Raw genomic sequence first — 15821 nt, 5'->3', positions numbered from 1 at the left:
ACAGTTCTAGAAAGCAGGCAAATACCGAGAGTTTACCATTCAAACTTAACAACCAGTCTGGTCGAAACTCCCAATAATGATGCGCCTACAACAAATAATTCTCAGACATTTGCTACAAACCTTTCAGTACCGAGTACATCAAGTTCAACAAATCAGTTCATACCACATTTGGTCAACACACAACAGCTGCCTATCCATATGCAAGACACGGACATGTCTGATGATCCATCATCAGATTCCGATCAAGATGAAAACAGATGCTGGCATTCAAGTTTTACCAAGTTTTCAAGAGGCAGTTTGCCCAACATTCTCAAAATATTACGTCAGGTAATGGCATTCAGTTTGCTGAGCCCATAAGTACGCCTATAATAAACCAAGTAAGGAAGTCCTTATGTAAGGCATTTTTGGAAAAAAAATATGTAACATGGCTACCCCCTCCTCCCTTCCTCTCAAATCTCCCAACCTGTTCAGTACACCCTCCCAATGGATTCGAAAATTCCCAAATTTTAACGATAAAGCCCAAAAGCCGTACTTTGAAAAAATTTCAAATATTGAGTCCTTGGACGACAGCCTTCATAAGATTCATGGCTGTCTACCTTGTCAAATTCCTTTGGAATCTCAGCAATTTCTCAAATATATGGAAATTGGTAAGGGATCTAGCCCGGAGACGCCCAGGTTTGGCTTTTGTATTATGACACTCAGTTTCGGGTTTACGTGGTTAATCCATTTATCATCCCCTGGGACCGTATACATACGGAATTTTGGTTAATGGCGTGTAACATCGTTACAAAACCCCCTTCGTCCTTTTGGTCCCAAAACACCCCCCCCACACTAACAACCCAAAATTTAATAAAATTAAGGGTTCCCCCAAATTGACGGTTCCCCCGGAAAAAAAACCTCTGGAATTTCAAAAAAACGCCCCCCCAATTCCCCCAATCAAAAATGGGAAACCCAACCAAACATATGTGGGGTTTTGGGGAGAAAAAGGGGCCCAAATGAGCTTTTCAACTGTTTTAAAATTTCAAAACAAGGAACCAACGGCAAAAATCTTAAACCCAAACCCAAATAATCTGCTCAGCCCAGCAAAAAAGGGTTTCAAATTAATTTTACACCTAAACAAAAGTCAATTTCCCCCGCCCCTTTCCTACAAAACCAATTTAAAAAAGTTCACAAAATTTTAAATTTAAAAATGGGTATTTTTCAAAGGTTTAAACTTTTTAATTTTTAAAAATTAGTTCCCCAATATAAAATTTGGGGTCCTAGATCCAAACCCAATAATTTAAGTCTGTGAAAAAATCCAAAAAATTTTTCACAAAAATTAAAGGTTTGACTGGGGAATACGCCGGGTTTAAAGAAAATCCTTTTTGGCTCCCGAATCCATTACTACCAAATCCCTCCCCAAATAAATCCCAAAGGGGCCGAAATTGGTTCCGTAAGTAAAAAGGGTTTTAAGGGGCAAAAATGTTAAAAAAAATTAATTTTAAAAAACCCATCCATCCCTTTTAGCTAAACCCCCCGGGCGGTGTGTGAGGCTAAGATTTTATATAATTTTTCTAACGAAATTTTGTCCACCCGTTTTGCCTATTTTTATTTAGAAATTTTAAATGGCGGGAGAAACAGGCCCAAAATAACTAGAAAATTTTAAAGGGCCCCAAAGGGGAAGGTGTTTTTTCCCAACACAGAAAAATAAATTCTGCTTTTCGTTTAAATTCCCATTCAAACCCGGATGATTTATCACTTTTCAGGTTTTAAATTCCCCGGGGAATTAAAATTAAAGATACTTGGGCCCCAAAGGGGATCATCTTTAGGGGCTTTTTTTTGAAGTTTTTGCTCAAGTCTTGGGATTTAACAATTTAAATTTAAAAGGGTTTGAAAAAACCATATTAATAATTTTTGGTGATTTTTTGATACTGGGTCCCCCCAAATCCCCGGATGTCAGACCCATTTAAACCAAAAAAATTTCCCTTGGGGTTTTTTTTCTGACATAGGAGTTTTCCCATTAAAAAAGAAAAAAACCGAGAAAAGCCGAAAGGTTAAAACAACCTTTTTATTTGGGCTTAAAGCCAATTTATTCTAATAACATGCAAGCTCGTTTACCACAAGACAAGTTGATAAAGCTACAGAGTCAATTGCTTTTAATGGCTAAACGGCCCAAGGGCCTTTTGAAATAATTTACAATTTTATTACTAGGTTTCTTTTAAATTTTTTTCCAAGTTGGTTTGGTCCGGGTAGGAATGTTTTTTGGGGGTCCGGCCTCACAGGGCTTTTAAAGAAAAAAGGTTTCCCCAATCCCCCACCATAGGATTTAACGTTAAAAAAAGAAAGCCGTAAAGAATTTAAGGGGGCAGGCAATAAATTTTTAACCATTTTTTCAACGGTAAAAAACCTACTTTTTAAAAATAAACGTTGGGGAACTCCGATTTCTTACATTTACACAAATTACGCCCCTGGGTCTATTTGGTTTTGGGGCCCATATTACAATTTTCACTTGGGTTTTAACCCGGGGGGGTTGGGCCCGATGGCTTTGGGGGTTTTCCCTTTCAAAATTACCTTTTAAAAGACTTTCCCCCTATAAAATTTTGGGGATTTAGGAAAATTTTGGGGGTCGCCCTTATAAAAACCCAAAGGGATTTTGTCCCTTTTTCATACAGACAATAATCAATTTTTTACAAATTTATAAATAAGCAGACATTTTTAAAGTACCTGTCATTATGGCTCTGGTAAAAACGTTTAGTTTATTTTTTTAGTTTTTTTGGGGAAAATTTAATATCCAATTTAAGACGGAACCCTTTTCCAGGCCAAAAATAATTTTTAATTAAATTTAATTACCCGAAAAAACCTTTTTTTTCTCGTTTTTCCCGAATCCAAAAAATTTCAACTACCCCGGGCTCCCGTCATTGGGCAAAACTTTGTAACATTAAATTCCACCAAAGACCTTTTCATGCTTTTAAAAACAGAGGGTTATTTTTCATTTTTCTTTGATTCTGCATTAAGGGACCCCTTTACTAAAATGTTTGGGTTTTAATTTTGAAATGGGTTTAACACATTACAGAAACTTTCCAAAGACCGTATTATCCCCAAATTTCCCACTTCACCCCCAAGGGGTTTCCCCCCCAGAAACGTTTGGAAAAAATTCATAACTATTTTTTTTTAGGGAAACGGGAAACCCTTAAAGGGCCCCTAACTTTTCACCTCTTTAATTTTTGCTATTGCATTTTATCCCATAAACTTCACAATAAAAGGTTTTTCCCCTTTTTCCCATCTTTTGTTTGTAAAAAAAAATTTTTACCATTTAAATTTTTTTCGAAAGGGAAAAACAGGTTTTTTGACAAACCCAACCCTTTTCCCAAATTTTGGGAAAATTAAAAAAACATTTTAAAAATCCATTTCGGTCTTGTTTCGGATGGTTTCCCCTCGCCCATCTTTAAAACCAAACCAGTTTTTATAGCCCTTTTTTTGGGGGGTTTTTTGGGGTTGGTGAACTAGTCCCCTCATTTAACTGGGGTTCCAAAACGTTTATTAGGAAAAGAGAGGAATTTAGTTTTTCAAATATAAACGATCAACTGTTTCCTCTATGTCCATCACAAATTCGGAACCTATAAACACTCCCAAGGCAACATCTCAGTAGTTCCAAAAAATTCCTTAAAGCACGCCAAAAGTAACAAAAAAGTTATGCCCAGTAACATGCTCCTATTAAAGTATTTTCGAATTGCTCCTAATGGTAATGTTGTCCAATTGTTTTAAGGAAGATCGTAAATTGGTCAGCCTATCTCTACTACTGCGTTCTTTCGATCAATATTACGTCTCTTGTGTTATTGCAAATAACATGGACCCAAATTAATATACTGCACACTCATTTCGTATTGGAGGGGGCTACTCCATGCTTATGAATCAAATATGACCTAGCATCGGCAAAATACAGAAATTAGGTCGATGGGAAGTCCTAAACAGGCATATCTCAAATACATTCGTTCTACAAACTCGCCCCAATTTTCCCAAAAAATTAAAATAATTTAAATTTAATTTTTCCCGAGCAAGATAACATATTGAAAACGAACATTTTCAGTAATTTTCCTTTCATTTTTTGATCTTTTGGTTAGGAAGACAGCAGAAACTTTAAAGGTAATAAAGATTGAATATATTTTAAAGCTAAACTGAAAAGGGCCCTTACAAATTTTCAAAATTACTGACAGTTTTAAGGCGCAGTTTTATTTTTGCTGGGCGGTGGAAGGCCCCAAATACATTGGTTTTGGTTTAATTTGTTCCAAAAAAATTCATTTATAAAAAACCCCCATTCAAATTTAATTTAAACTTTTAAAAATTTTATGTTTTGTTAAAATTTGGGTTTAAACCCCTTTTGGATTTTCAAAATAATCGGCAGTTTCAAAGGGTGCGGGTTAAAATAAATTATCAAATTAAAATGGTAAATACAAAGTTAGCTTACACTGATTTTCCCGCAACAATGTATTTTAAAAGGGAAATTTTAAAAAATTATTGTTAATGTAACTTTTAAAACTTAAAAAAAGTCCCCTAGCTATAAAGGGCAATTAAATGTTGTCATGTTTTAAAAATTGTTTTAATTTTTAAATGTTTTTGATATTTTTTTTTAAAAAGGTTTATAAATTTTTATTTTTAAAGGCAAAATGGGAATTTTTACCCCAAAGAATTTTTTATACATTTTTCCTGGGAAAAGTTTAAAAACAAGTAATGGTATACCCTTTTGCTTAACCACTGAATTTAGGGTTTCCCCACTTTACAAAAAAGGGGAATATAAAAGGGTTTCTAAAGTTCCCCGAAAAAAAATTCAAGGCCTTGGCGGAGGGTACCAAAATGGAAAAAAAAATTAAAATAAAATTTTAAAAAAATGTTTAAAAAATTTTTCCTATAACCCCAAAGAATTTTTTTAAATTAAAAAAGCCCAAAAAAAAAAAATGGTTAAAAATATTTTTCTTTAAAAATTTAAAAAAAAATAAAAATAGTTTAAAAAAACAAAATTTTTCATAAGTAAACTTTTTCTTTTTTTTATCAACCTTAAACAAGGTAAGGTACATCCTTTAGTCCAAATCTCTCTGGGTGGGCCCGGGTTTTAAATTTCCCCTTTTTTGGGGGGTTTTTCCCAAAACAAATTTGGTTCATTTTTGAATTAAAATTTGTTTCAAAAACCAAAGTTTTTTTATTATTTTAACATTTGTCTTTAAAAAGGGGTTTTTAAAAAATTAAAAAAAGAAAAATCATTTCACTTTTAAACCCATGTGGGTTTTTTTGGGGTTACCTAAAAATTTTAGGAAACCCAAACAAGTTCGCCTAGCTAGTTAAATTGCCCTTGACCGGAAACAAACCCAAAATACAATAAATTAAAAAATTTTATGCCTGAACATAAAATAATTTATGTCATTGACCCGCTCTGCTTGTTGTACATAATTTTACCCGTTTTAAGCGTCAGGGTTTTTAGCCTAGTGCAAGATTGTGATTATTCTAAGCCAATCAATATCAAGATCCAAGTCATTGATGCAGATTAACCCAATCATTGCATTAGATCAATCACAAAGAAATAATTTTTCGGCGTGGAAAGGTTCCTCGCCATTCTTTACTAAGAAAATCCACCTCCTCCGACTCCACCCTCCTCTTGAATTTTTCTAAGGAGATAGATACAATCGTTTCATTTATTGTTTACGAATATAATTAATGCATTTTATATATGTTTTATGCAAAGATTTGTCAAGCTAAGTCATTGTTCACACTTGCTTTAATACTTGGGCAACTAATAATGATGTACATTTTTATATATTGTTATGCAAGAATTGTTAAGCTAGTCATTGTTCACTCTTATTGCTTTCATATGTTTATTATCATAAATACTTGTGAATCTAGTCATAGGTAATATGCTTTTATACATTTATCATTATGTTAATATGCTTTTATGCATTTATCATGTGTGGGCGGTTTTTACCACCCAGTTTGGTCATTTAGATATAAATATGTACATACCATGTTTGTTATTATGTAACATTTGTCATTTATGGCATTTAATAAATGCCCTATTTCACTCAACCTATGTGTTGTGTTGTTACCTTAGACCAAACGAGTTCGCCTAGCTAGTTAAATTGCCCTTGACCTGGACAATACATAAATATCCGATATAGACAAACTTGTTAAAGATATGATGATATCAGTCCGATATAGGTCCAATAATATACATTTATTTCCTGTTATTCAATTAAATGAGTTTTTAGCATATTCTTCTCAAAATCATTTCAGCTTTTGTAAAGAGTAATTTAGTCGTTTTCATGAAAAATACTTCGGTGCTATATCGGCCCCATGTCTGTTGCCGATTTAGTGTATAAGTGATTTGCACAACGTGGTATTTTTCTAGCACACCTGACATCAGAAGGAGTTTGCGCCAAAATTAAGAAAAGTGGATTTTTTCTCAAATACTACTGGTAAATTTATAAATTACTTATGCTTTTGAATAAATTCATTGTTGTAGTATTCGGCGTCATTGATATTTTGAACGTAGGTTTGGGAATTTCATAATTATCTCGCCGAAAATTATTTTGTAATACATTTTCGCGACTGTTTTTAAATTGTTGCCTGAAATTTAGCGGCTGAGAGAGAATAAACATCAAATTATAATTTTCTATTTATTTTTATTAAAAGTTATAATTATGATAGAGATGTCAAATGAAAGTTTTAATCAGAAATAATGAAATGTTGATTACTTTATAAGAAATGGATAGTGCCTGCTTGCCTTTTGAAAGGACACTTTTCTTAACATAGTCCTTTAGTAATAAAAATGTGAATATATTATTATGTTGATATATTTTCTTATAGTATAATGTTTGAAACATGAATGATTCATTGCAGGTAAATCATATGTCTGTGACATGACAAACATCTGAATCCGAGTGCTGACAACTGAAATAGCTGGTTTTGGAGAAAGAAAATGTCATTTTAGAAGCTAAAGATGACCAATTGATGCAATACAGAGTCTTAGGCAACACTTAGAATGAGTAAGTAGACAAACAAAATCTATGATGACGAAAAAATAATTATTCAGCTTGAGCTTTTAGAGTTATTATGTAAAGTTTCATTGTTTTTTACTGATTTATTAACATATATGTTTAAAAAAATGTTTAATTAATAAATATTCTTTTTATATATATAGATCAAGACAATATTTGTAGCTTGTAACTTGTATCTATACACACACACATATACTTATAAGGGTTCTTTTCAATTTTTGCTTCAGAATGTAGTGATGAAAAAGAGGGCAACAGTCATCGAGCTGAAATTCAATAGCAGGAAAAAGCTCATCTGGCAAATGAACAAGACATGGTGGCAAAAAAGAACTGTAGCGAAACTAAACAATTGAAGAAGTTCATATATATTGGGACTCCTGGAGGAACCACAATTGACACTTGACGTTATTAACTCATGTACAAATTACAAAATTCTGTTTAACTATTCAACATGATAATGTGAAAAAAGTCAGCTATTCTTTTAAAGTTTTACTCAAACTCGTAATACCGTAACTGGAGTATGAATCAATGTGCAAAATCTAAAATACAGTTACTAAATATATAAAGGATAACAGCTTGACACTTTCTAGACAGATTTTAAGTCTACAGGATCTAAAAAAGCAAAGGAACAAGCCATTGAGCTTATTTTATCTTAACAAAAAGTAGTATGAATATAGCAAGGTTGTATTTGCCAATCACATGACTTAAGTACATGTATTTTTGTTAAAATAATTTAATTTTGACTGATCTTTATAGGAAACATGTAAAGGTTAATGTTTAAACTTTTATGTGTGTTAGCAAGAAAAAAATCGTAAGGTAAACATACATGGTTTTAAACATTGAAATATGTATGTGTAAATTATAAAATATATTCTGTATATGAATTTTTAATTTTGCTGATGTAATAAAAGGTATTGCAAAATAAATATATGTTCTGTTATATGTTAAGGAAAGCAAACCAATATGCTGTAAGAAATAAAAAGCTTATTATGAATGAAGGTAAAAAATCGGCTGTAAGTCGGTACCCGATATCGGCATCCGATATCGGCCCGACTTTGAGCCGGGTTGCACATCCGATGTCGAGCCGACTTCGGATGCCGATATCGGGCCGACATTGAAGATGATATCGGGCCGACATCGGACCTATATGTAATGTTTGCTGGGATTAGTTAATAACAAAACAAAAAGTATTACAAAAACAATGACATAAATGAAACTAAGAAATCATATACAAATATTAATGAACAAAACAATGTATGTATATTTCTATCAAAGTTTGCCTTATCAAACAAAATAAAGAAAATATCATAATTTTAAGAAAAGTTATAAGATTCGGATAATAATGTTTCAAGCAATTAATGACAGATATTCAGTATTTTAACTATATTTCTACAGCATTACTAAAACATTTAGTGGTATTTTTCATATTTTGACCTTCTTTTGATAATTGTCACTAACGTATAAATTACTTCCTTTTAGTTACTTCACAAAGTTATACACAAATCTACTTTTAAATAGCACGAATTTGGAGGTGTGATGCCTTTAGATATATGACCTTCTCTCACCACCCCTCGTCTGTCCGGAGGATGTAACATGTTAATGTCCAATGGCGTTTGTGATATCATTTTCACTGAAAAAAAAAAGAAATTTATGAAAATTGGAAAAATTACAAGCAAACATTTTTTCATGGTTATCTGCCCTTATGAAATTTTGAAAGTTATCTTAAATTAATGAACAACTTTGCTAGCTTTTCAGAAGTGAGCTTTAACAAAAATTAAAAGTAAACGTAAATACTGAAAATTTAAAAAAACGCTTTAAAACTCCAGTTTTTTATGGATTATAGTATGTAATAGAATTAACAAAATCTTACTTTCCCATGATTCATGTTTCTTTTTACATTATCACGTATTTCTGCCCCTCCGACCTTTAAGAGCATGTTAAACGCTTGAACTACCTGAAAAGAAAATTATATTCTAACTTATGTATATTCTACTTTTGAAATAGAACAGTTACGCAAGTCTTAAATTTTTCATAGTTTCAAATTAAAGAGTGTTTAGAAATTGTTGATAATAAATGTATGATTATTTACTACGTTTTGTTAAAAAGTTTATGTTGTTTTGATTACATTTTTCCTACTAATGATTATATGAAGCCTCATTCTATATTACATAATCAATCAATTCGCCTTTTCATTCATTTCCCGTTCATTTATTAGAATGATATAAAGGTAAGATTTATTCTGATAAAAAATTAGACCGTTTTGGAAAATGCCGAAATGTCTGAAACCAAAACGTCTTAGGACCGAAACATCTTGGTCCGAAATGCTCGAAATCGTTTCAATTCATTCTCAATTCTCAGATTTTAAGTGACAAAAACATCATAGTTTAACAAGAATATGAAAATTAAGCATTCTCTTTCGTTATACTGAAAGGCACAATATAAACTCTTCACGAGCAGAGTTAAAACATGCCAAATTTGAAATGATTTATTATCAAACATTATCGCGAATTTGTGTGACATTTTGCTTCAACTGTTCAAATAATCATAATTAAATCTAAGAATGCATGCAATTATTTTTCAAATACAAAGTAGAAATAAATTTACATAGATTGAACTGACCTTTTTGTTCAAGAAAATCTGGAACATTCACTTTATCAATGCATCCCGATTCCTGACATACGAAACGCCTACGAATTTGAATTTTCCATCCACGTGGCTGTAGATTCGAATTATAATTATGTTTTCTTTCCTTTTCCTGTCACGATGATTAAATATTAAAGAACTTTAAAAAAATCGCGATTTTGATGCATATAATGTACCACAAATGATAATACTGTAACGTTAAATGATTGGAACTCGTAAACAGATCTGTGGCTATAAATAGATTTCATAACAATAACACATGTAATTAACCTATATATAGCGCCACATATATGTTTTATTAGGTTGCAGCGCCGCGCACGTGGTCTTCGAAAGGCACTTGTATATATATATATATATATATATATATATATATATATATATATATATATATATATATATATATATATATATATATATATATATATAATTTGTAAGCCAAATAACATTTAAAAAATTTTTTTAAATGATTACAACAGCGAATAAGGATTACCTTTCGTTAATTTTTTACCTACTGTCAGGAAATCGACCAGAACCTGACGTTAGTGCGACGTCAAAAAGAAACGTCTAGTAGACATCGGTTTTTGGACGTCAGATTTACGTCGTATTTTGGTCGCCGACGTCGTGACCAAAATCCAACGGTAATCTGACGTTATTTTAACGTCATGTGTTTGCTGGGTGTATTTGTATACATATATATATATACATATAGATAACAATAACAATTTATTTCAATGTTAAGTATATATCTCATATTGTTAATTGCTAAATCTCATGAAGGTATATTGTTAATAACTTCTCTGAAAACATTTTGTACTGTTTTATGAACAATTTATTGTAAAATGTCTTACACTTTACCTATATTATGTAATAATGGCTATATGCTATATGTAGTTTAATGCCAAATAAAATATTGAATTGAATTGAATTGACATGGTTATGCTGATGATCATAAGGTCGCTCTACAAATTCAAGCTGGAAACATAGAAAATGAAACTTATGTTCTTGAACAATGATCTGCTTGTTTGGATGATATTTCTCCTCAGATGGCAAAGTATAAACTGAAAATGAACAATGCAAAAACAGAGATCATTTCATATGGTACTACACAACAGTTAGCAAAGGTTGATATACCCGGTGTGAATGTAGGTGGTTGTTTTGTCAAATGTGTTGACCATGTAAGGGACTTGGGTGTTTGCTTTGATGACAACCTTTGTTTTGACAGGCATATACGGAAAAAGTGTCAAATAGCCTACTCTCAACTTAAGAACCTGAAATCCATTCGTAAGCATCTGTCTCAGAAATCAACGGAAATACTAGTTCATGGTTTAGTCAATTCCCACATCGATTTTTGTAATGGACTCTTTGCAGAAATACCAATTTATCAAACAGATCGACTTCAGAGACTCCGAAACCAGGCTGCTCGGTTAGTAATGAATGTGTATGACCAACCTAGTGCTGATCTCAGAAAATCTCTACATTGGTTACCAGTCAAGGCACGGATTATGTTTAAAGTGATTCTTATATATTGTTTTCCAAATAATACATGGAACAGCTCCAACGTATCTCATAACTTTGTTTAATTGTGTGAGAAGAAAATACAGTCGAAGATCAGCTGCTGATGACACTTGTACACAGTTTGTTGTGCCAAGACGCAGGACCAGACTTGCTGACAGATCTATTTCTGTTATGGGACCTAAATGGTGGAACGCCCTACCAAAAGACTTAAAGCGCATTGCATCGGAAATTGTATTTAGAAAAAGACTGAAAGCACACCTCTTTGAACAATTTTATAGATAAACAGTTTCGTTAAATGTGTATATAGTTTTAAACTGCGGAAATGACTTTGACATTATAGGATCTTGTGAAGCGCAACAGAATATAACTGTATAAAGCGTCGCGCTATAAAAATACCTGATTGATTGATTGATTGATTGAAATTTATTATGAAAAACTATTATACAGGTACCTATATTTATCTATCTTTTTGTAAAAGTCAAATTGCTATCCATTGATATAAAAGGTAACTGCTTAATACATATAATAGGTCTGGTGCACTACAAAGTGCACTAGTAGTGCACATCTAGTGCACTCCTAGTGCACTTTGTGTAACCTTTAGTGTGAACTCAACTGTAACAACTGATAACAACACTACTCTTTTACACTTCTGGAACAAATATGAACTTACCAGAATTGAGATACATGTACGTCAGCACATCCGTGCCGAATGAACCGGCTCTTATGTCTGAATAACTTCAGAAATTTCTATTTTGATATTCTCAGATTGATAGACAGTTCTAACAAAATGGCAGCTTGAAAAGTGCATTTTACAAATTCAGCAGGTTCAGTCTTTATTTATTTTTCTTGCAGTTCACCTATGTCGAATGCATACTTTGTGGCAAAAATACCTCCAGGACAAACTATGCAATTATCTCCCATATTTAACGCACATTAGAAACGTTCCAGATCTGCGAATATCTATCATATACATTGAAGTGAAAGTAGGAATGTCTGTTAAAGAAATTATATATGATCTCTTTAAAATTTCATGCCGAACCCAAAAGGACGAAAACTCAAACCCGCTTGGTTTGCGTAACTAATGTTGTATTTAAACCAATTTAAAACATATCTGGAAGAATTAGCCAATATCGATAGCCAATATTGATAGCCTTATAAATAGCAATAAGGAAAAGGCGTATATTTGTATATTTAAGTCTGCCCTTTCATAAAGGGGCGGACAGCGTTTTGTCCCTTTGTTATAAGAGAAGGGGAATTCTGTGATGCGTGTATGTGGTCGCACGGTCACTTTCCTTAGGAAATGTCCTCGATGCGTGTATGTGGTCGCACGGTCGAATATCTCTATAAAAAAAAACAATTTTTTCAAACATGTTTTCTTACGGAACTGCTGGCTGCTAAATTTTAATATTTATATCAACAACCTAATGAGTTTAAAAGACTAATTAGAATTTTATTACTTTTGATTAAGAGTTATAAAATCCCATTTAGTACTTTCATACTTCTAAATAGGAAAGATAAAAAAGCCTTTTACAACATTTTTACTGCCAGTTATAACTGATTAGGAATTTCTACTCTAAATTAGGAGAATAAAAAATGATTTATTATAAACTGAGATATTAAATCTCAATAAGGACCGATGAGAACGTTCAAAAGTCTTTAAAAAAACTGAACATTATAAATTTTTACTTGAGAAGGAAGACCTCAGGTGTCCTTCCGTGCATTATTTCAGGCACGAACGGGCACCTAAGTAGAACATGTAGAACCACCGACGTTCCGTAAGCTGGCTGGATAGCTTCCTCACACGAAAGAATCATGCACATGCACAGGCCACTCTCTGCTAAAAACAAACCTGCGATGGATAACCATACAGTAAAATTTCAATATAATAAGGATAGAAGGTATGACACGTAGAAAAAATGTATACCACGGAACACTAGAATGTTTTATCTATGTGCTGATTTGTCATGTGCCCGTTTTTCATGTACTACAAATTCACAATAAGCTACAAAAAATCGACATGTCTTGCTTCGCCCATCACCTCGACATATTTTTTGGGCTGAAATGAACCTGTGGCTTGATTATATATGCATCATACATATTCAATATGTTAATTTACATATCATCTTCGGAAAAATGGCAGGGCATTGTCAAAAATAAATGTAAAATTCATAAAAAAAACCCTACTTTCGGTTTTGCAGCGGCACGGGCTACCTCTCTTCATTTGATTTTTTATATCACAGGTACCCTCTCATTTTTAAACACACATAGGTACCCTCAAGGCACGACATATATGTATGCTTTTATTTGCGTTAATCGTTAGGTATGTAATATTTCTTACTTTTATGTAAATATTTCATACTTAACGATTAACGCTATAAAAAGCATATGTCGTGCATTGAGTGTACCTATGTGTGTTTATAAAAATGAGAGGGTACCTGTGATATAAAAATTCAAATGAAGAGAGGTAGCCCGTGCCGCAGCAAAACTGAAAGTAGGGCGTTTTAATGAATTAACATTTATTTTTTGACAATGTACTGCCATTCGTCCGAAGATGATATGTAAATGAACATATTAAATATGTATGATGCATATATAATCAAGCCACAGGTTCATTTCAGCCCGAAAAGTATGTCGAGGTGATGGGCGAGGTAAGACATGTCGATTTTTTGTAGCTTATTGTGAAGTTGCAGTACATGAAAAACGGGCACATGACAAATCAGCACATAGATAAAACATTCTAGTGTTCCGTGGTATACATCTTTTCCACGTGTCATACCTCCTTTCCTTATTACAATGAATTTTTACTGGCTTGTTATCCATCGCTGGTTTGTTTTGAGCAGAGAGTGGCCTGTGCATGTACAAAGAGGGTACCGTTTAAGCAGATTTCGCAAAGAGGGTACCGATCGATATGGATATGCACCGTGATATTGATGTATACATTTTAATTGAATTTAAAGGTACTGTAACTCATTTTTTATGGTTTAATATCATAAATATAATGCTCAAACGAAGATTTATAAATAAAGATTTTAAGTCCCAAAAAGCATTATATGTAAAGATATTACCGAATTTAACGTATGGTAAAGGGAGGTAATAAATTTTTTATTTTCTAAGTCTAAGTCAATTTTTTTCAATAAGAAATGAACGCAAATATTTTAATGATTACATATTATAAATACAAATATTTGCAGTACATATTTTACATATTCTTTGATGTTTGAAAATTCTTCTATAAGCATAATTATATACATATATATATATTTCACTTAAGTGTGTTAAAAAACGCTTAATAATTACAACATTAGCAATTTTCCAGCTTTGAAGAAACTCTCATGTGCCGCAAGCTAGCTAGGTAGTTTCCTCAAAGAATCCATAGTTGCTGGTTCGAACCCATAGTGTGGAGTGGGAAAATATATTGAAACTAGTCCCTGCCACTTTCACGAAGGCTGCTAGGTCGTCAACTTCAGACAACTCCTTAATCATACAATGGTTTATACATTTTAATTGCAAACAAAAACGACATATAAAGTGAATTGGTCCATGATGGAAAGTTTGCACTCCCATATTTTTTTATTTTGATAATACATGTATTATGTTATAATATATTACAACAAACCATGGAAGTATTATGATATATAGTGCGGATGTTGAAAAGTTCTAGAACAAAATATTAGTAATTCATCATAATACATGTAGATGTCATATTGAATCATGTGGATATTTGCAACATTTCATGAAATTGTGACCATTATATAGACCAATCCTCTTAAAGAGTATTTTCACCTTGAGTCCGCAGATGGATTCCGTGGATCCGGACATTCCCTACTAAATACATAAATATAGAAACCACAAAGGTTGTTTTTTGTTTATTTTATTTATTTCAAATATGTATGAATACAATTATAATCTTTGAATATATTAACATCAGTTCATAGCAATACTTAAAAAATATTAGTACAAAGTACCAGTTTTTTTCTAAATCTAAAACAAAAAAAGTTATAAACAACAACGAGAAACTCAATTAAATACAGCTCTCTTTATTAACATAGAACATTGAAAAATTAGTAATTCACACTTTTTCACTACTTCTATCTATAACATAACATAGCATCTTATTTTCACCCTAGTTTTGTAGAATGTGGTCTAGTACGGAACATCTTTTTCATACAAAATTTTTTATCATGAGTTATAGTCTTGACTTAGTTAAATTTTCACTCACATACTTTTAAATACTGATAGTTAAAAATAGTTTTTCCAGGTTGTATTGTCGTGTTACAGGTAGTTGCAAAATCAAACAAAATTGCAATTCTTGTATATACATTATCACTCAATATTATTCCAAAATATACATTTTCTTAGCATGCATGCCTAAACCATGACAGCATTAAAATTCAGAAAGTTTTCCGACATTTGTACAAACATGAATATATTGTACTGAAAACCCCTGAGTAAATAAACGCAAGAGCTATCAGTGATTTCGTGCGTCACCTCATTTTAGTCAAATGTGTGTTGCAGCTGTGTAGCAGGAGACATGAAAATCATGCACAGACTATGCCCTTTTTATTCAAGGACCATAACTCAGCCACAAATCATTTAACTGAAAAATATGTGCAAGTACTTAAGATACGATCAGTTCCTCCAAAG

General features: G+C 32.3%; 1 long non-coding RNA gene across 2 annotated transcripts; it reads left to right on the top strand.

The window, feature by feature from the left end:
* The first annotated feature begins 6264 nt into the window (after positions 1-6264).
* LOC132729783 (uncharacterized) lies at positions 6265-8178 on the top strand. 2 transcript variants are annotated; one of them, XR_009625671.1, is made up of 3 exons: positions 6265-6440; positions 6865-7010; positions 7250-8178. It is a non-coding gene; the product is annotated as an uncharacterized LOC132729783 (long non-coding RNA). The 2 variants fall into 2 exon arrangements; XR_009625670.1 differs by having other exon boundaries at positions 6265-7010.
* Positions 8179-15821: the final 7643 nt, after the last annotated feature.

This window comes from Ruditapes philippinarum, unplaced genomic scaffold (assembly GCF_026571515.1).
Source record: "Ruditapes philippinarum isolate M1 unplaced genomic scaffold, ASM2657151v2 ctg2896_1_1_1_1, whole genome shotgun sequence".
NCBI lineage: Eukaryota > Metazoa > Mollusca > Bivalvia > Venerida > Veneridae > Ruditapes > Ruditapes philippinarum.
This window is presented reverse-complemented; position numbering and strand designations above follow the sequence as displayed.